Source organism: Crocuta crocuta, unplaced genomic scaffold, assembly GCF_008692635.1.
Source record: "Crocuta crocuta isolate KB4526 unplaced genomic scaffold, BGI_CrCroc_1.0 scaffold142, whole genome shotgun sequence".
Lineage (NCBI taxonomy): Eukaryota > Metazoa > Chordata > Mammalia > Carnivora > Hyaenidae > Crocuta > Crocuta crocuta.
In genome coordinates, this window is record NW_027528892.1 from 2,934,732 (window position 1) to 2,939,666 (window position 4,935).

The 4,935-nt window shown below is 48.2% G+C and overlaps 1 long non-coding RNA gene across 1 annotated transcript; it reads right to left on the minus strand.

Moving 5' to 3' along the window:
- Positions 1–1,047: 1,047 nt before the first annotated feature.
- LOC144225805 (uncharacterized) lies at positions 1,048–4,310 on the minus strand. Its single transcript, XR_013333394.1, has 6 exons — positions 4,107–4,310; positions 3,857–3,952; positions 3,621–3,723; positions 1,998–2,108; positions 1,693–1,816; positions 1,048–1,159 (listed from the first exon to the last, which is right to left on the minus strand). It is a non-coding gene; the product is annotated as an uncharacterized LOC144225805 (long non-coding RNA).
- Between the last annotated feature and the right edge of the window lie 625 nt (positions 4,311–4,935).

Sequence of the window (4,935 nt, forward strand, 5' to 3'; positions counted from 1 at the left end):
AACAGGCTCCAGGCTCCGAGCTGGCAGTCAGCACAGAGCCCAACGCGGGGCTCGAACCCACGAACCGCGAGATCATGACCTAAGCGAAAGTCGGACGCTTAACCGACTAAGCCACCCAGGCGCCCCCACATGGGTTGTTTTTTAAAAAAAAATTTAATTTTTTTTTTTGAGAGAGCATGAGTGGAGGAGGGGCAGAGAGAGAGGGAGACACAGAATCAAAAGCAGGCTCCAAGCTGTCAGCACAGAACCCAATGCAGGGGCTCAAACTCACAAATCCCAAGATCGTAACCTGAGCTGAAGTCAGCTGAAAGAACCCCCTCTTTCTCACCTGGGATGTCGCAGCGCCTCAGGGTGGTTGAGGAGCAGTGCTCTAGGTCCCAACAGAGAGCTGTGTGCCATCATGTCTGGTGGGTGGGTGTCATGGACTCCAGGCATCAGGTAGGAACCATCTGTGGTACAAAAACACTTGGTGCAATGCGGGGTGGAGGGGGGACCAGTAAACTGGTCTGTGGGTCTGTAGGCTGTGATGCCTACACCAGGGTCCTGGGGCTACGGCCTTGCAGACATTGTGAGACCTCTAGAACTGCCTGTGCTCAGCATGCAGTGTACTTCACATGTGCTTGTAAACCGTTGGCACTTTTTTATGTACTTTTTAATGTACATGTGCTCACAGAATAACCTCTGCCGGGACTCCCAGGCTGACTGTTCACTTTTGTGTGTGTTCTCTAGAATTTTACGTAGTTGGAATCTTCGTGTGGCTACTTTTTATGGTTATGTAACTCAACAGTGCATAATTACTTTGACAGTTGCCATCAAATAGTTGGATTTTTCTTAACACCTGGAGGACAACACCATCATGCACTCATCCATTGTCTAACAAACGGATGCATGGGGCTGGGGAGTCGTTTCCAGCTGAACTGTCACGACGCACAGTTGTCCAAATGTAGATCTCCGTACCCCTAGCAGTGTAAGGCCTGCGCCCCAGTGAGCTGAAACGGTCGCTCCGAGTTCTGCAAGTGTCCTCACCTGTAGAAGCGTGCTCAGCTTCAGTCCTTTTCCACACTAGCGGTTTTCCAGGGTGTGTAGCGTTACTTCCCCCTGCGAACTGTTTGCCACCTGGACGTGAGTCAGTATCTACCAAGTCTACTGGCTGTGAGTGCTGAAGAAGAGAAAAGTAAAGCATCGGGACCTTGCTGGTGCAATAAAAATGTCAACACTGTTCCTTACATGTGTCTCCTCAATTATTGGTGCTGGTGCCCACGTGATGGCCACATACACCCTGCACTGGAAGGTGTAAATTCCTTGTGTTAAAATGAGCATCAATCCCACGGTGTGTGTAGTCTTTCCCCATCTCTAGCTGTGAACGTGCACGGAAATTTTAACGTGCACCAACCAAAATGCCTTTGAGAGGAAAGGTGGTAAAGGTCTATTTTTCCCCTGTAGTACTTGCTGTATATGAATATGAAGGGACAAGTTTTAAATCAATTTAAACTTCAACATCAGTTAAGTTCTCCACCTTCCACAGTGCTGCCTCATAAACAATGCTTTGTCTACTTGCAGCCTTGGGCACCTATCACATTGTTTGTGCTAAATGTGACTTACAGGGGGTGGGGAACAGCTCAGGCCCTGTCAAGCCCCACAAGGAGACCAGTAAACAACCACAAAAAAAAAACCCAGAGAGAACTGAGGCACCTGGGTGGCTCCGTTGGTTAAGCGTCCAACTTTGTCTCAGATCACGATCTCCCAGCCTGTGAGTTAGAGCCTCGCATCAGGCTCTGTGCTGACAGCTTAGAGCCTGGAGCCTGCTTTGGATTCTCTGTCTCAAATAAAGAACAGTTTTTTTAAAACCCAGAGAATTAAAAATTTTGCCAGAAATACTTCATTGGCCTTACACAGAGGGATTGGTCCCGTGACCGTATGTGGGAAAGGGCAACTTAAGACTGTCCGACGGACTCTGCATGCTGTGCTTTTTGACCCTTTACTGAATTGTCACGTACCCTTCAGTGTAACACAAAAATAGCTTCCTTGGGTTGCAGAAGGCCTTTTCTAGTAGCGAATCACTGAACCCCAGGCATCTTGGGGAACATAACCTAAATCTGTAACTGCACCTGAAATACAGATGAGGACACATTACTCTGCTTATACTTCTGAAACCAACCTGTTCCCATGCCTTAAAAACCCTTGAAGCCCAAGACTCCTTTTTCCTCTTGCCACACACCTCATTTATGGGAGATTTTCAGGTTACATGCAAAATATTCATTATTCTACTCAATATTTAAAACTCAATTATATAAACATATAATTATATGTTATAATCACTTATTTTGGGGAAAAAACTGTATCTGAACCTTAATCAACTTTTCATACTTCTCTTTCTTGGATATTTTCCATCCGCCCCCACCTCCACCCACAGCCAGTTTACATAGATGGATGTTGAGGTATACCCTATCCCCATGTCCTTGAATTCTTTTTTTTTTTTTTTAATATTTTTTATTTATTTATAGGAGAGAGAGAGACAGCGTGAGCAAGGGAGGGTCAGAGAGAGAGGGAGTCACAGACTGAAACAGGCTCCAGGCTCTGAGCCGGCAGTCAGCACAGAGCCCGACGCGGGGCTCGAACCCACGAACCGTGAGATCATGACCTAAGCGAAAGTCGGACGCTTAACTGACTAAGCCACCCAGGCGCCCCCCATGTCCTTGAATTCTTAAGATCAGAATAACATTTTTAAAAATGCATTTCATGGACATGGAAAGAGCCTAAGTGTCCATCAACAGATGAATGGATCAAGAAGATGTGGTTTATCTATACCATGGAATACTCCATGGCAATGAGAAAGAATGAAATCTGGCCTGGGTAGCAACATGGATGCACCTTGAGGGTGTTATGCTGAGCGAAATAAGTCAGGCAGAGAAGGACAGATACCATATGTTTGCACGTATAGGTGGTTTAGGAGGAACTTGACGGAGGAACAAGGGGGAGAAGAAGGGGGGAAATGGTGGGGGAAAGGGAGAGAGGCAAACCATNCTAATTTGACAAACTATTAAAAAAAAATATTATTCACCCTCTCTAAAAAAAAAAAAATGTATTTCATGGGGCAACACCTGGGTGGCTCAAGTCATAGTAAGCATCAGGCTCTTGACTTCAGCTCAGGTCTCATGGCTCAGGAGTTTAAACCCCCAGCAGCCGGCCCTGCGCTGACAGTGCCGAGCCTTCTTGGATTTTTTTCTCTCTGCCCCTCCCTCCCTCCCTGCAACTGGTGCTCTCCCCCTGAAAATAAACAAAGCAAACCTAAAGAAAATGAAACAAATGCATTTCATGATTTCATCACACCCAAACATGTATAAAACTGTATTGAGTCTCTACATATAAGCTACTGAAAAGCGTTACTGCGGATTTTTGGTGGTATAAAACCTACACCTTTATCTTAACTAGTCTTACTGGTTCCAAAGGTTAGAACGGTCTGTTTAACAGAAGGATAAAGCTCAACATCTGTCCCTAGGGGGGCACAGGCCTGGACACAGACACAGGCCTTAGGGTTGAATGCTCATCCTCTACCTTTTCCCCAAGACCTTAAAAGCCTCCTTTCCCGCTCACTGAACAAAGATCACTTCTGCACTTACCTTCAAAGGTAGCACGTGCAGCCACGGAGCACCTTGCTCTCCAGTCATCACACCGAACATCCTTGTAGAGTAACAATCTCCCTGAGGCCTCTTCCTCCAACTTCTAGAAAGAAGGACACCTCTCCACTTACTTCCCCTGGCACCAGGAGATATAAACCAAGGCTCATCCCCTCTTAAAAAAACAAAAAAAACCCCACATATTTGCAAAATTTTGGAGTGTAAAAGGGAACACTCACCTGGTCAGGGAATGAGGACACATCTTCCAGGGGCCTTTGAAGAGCCGCCACCAACCCTCACAGTGTTTTTAGCTTTCTCCATTTCTCAAACAAGGTCTTAAAAAAAAAAAAAAATTCCATTCCAATCAGGATTGCAAAAAACAACCCGTTTCATCCCCAGCCGTAAGTAATAGTATGCCTCACACATCTTTTTAAGCCTATTTTTTTTTTAAAACTTGGATATTCTAATTTGAGGTTACTGTCAACTTACCTAGGATTTCCCCCGTTCTAAACCTTGCTTACTGCAACTCTGTTGACAGAGTGCTAACCCTGTGGGGTCTCTGCCACACCAGAAACTGCAACAGACGCGAAGACAATAAATACACAGGGATTGTAAAGGCAGAAAGTAAGCTCACCTGGAGCAGCCTATTGACCAATAAGCATTCTCCACGCCTTCTCAAGATCACCAGCAAAACCTGGGTCTTCACAGTGAGACACCCCCCCACCCCGGCCCCGCCCACGTTCTACAAGGTTTAACCCTAAGTATGCACCTGGTAACGTGGGTCCCGCCCGGGGTCTTCATCCCCTCACCCTATCCAAAGGAATAGAACTGTGCCAGGGTCTGCAACTGGGCAAGTTACAACCCAGAGCCAGACGCCTACACGGACCTCTGCCCAGAGACTGGGCCAGAGAGCGGGGCGTCACCGCGGAGGCTTAGCTTTCGTGGAAATAACACCAGGCTTTGAGCAGAGCTTTCCCGGCTGGGGTGTTCATTCCTTAGTGGCTGGTCGGCTCGTTGCTCCCACCGCCTTGTGGTCTCCAGACTCCTGGAGCAAAGACCACAAAGGCCAAAGCGCTTCCCCAGCAAACGAGCTCCCTGGCGGGGTGGGCGAGCTGGGCGCGCGCGAGCAGGCACCGCGTCTGCACTCCCCGGGCTGAGGGCCAGCGAGGACCACCGCCCTCCTGTGGGACGACCATCCACCCACCGTCCACCGCCAGGAGGGCGGGGAGCACAAAGCGGCAGAAGAGACCCTCCCAGCCCCCAGGGAGCCCCAGGCGCGCACCCTGAAGCACTTCCCTGGGCTACTGGTCACCGAGGG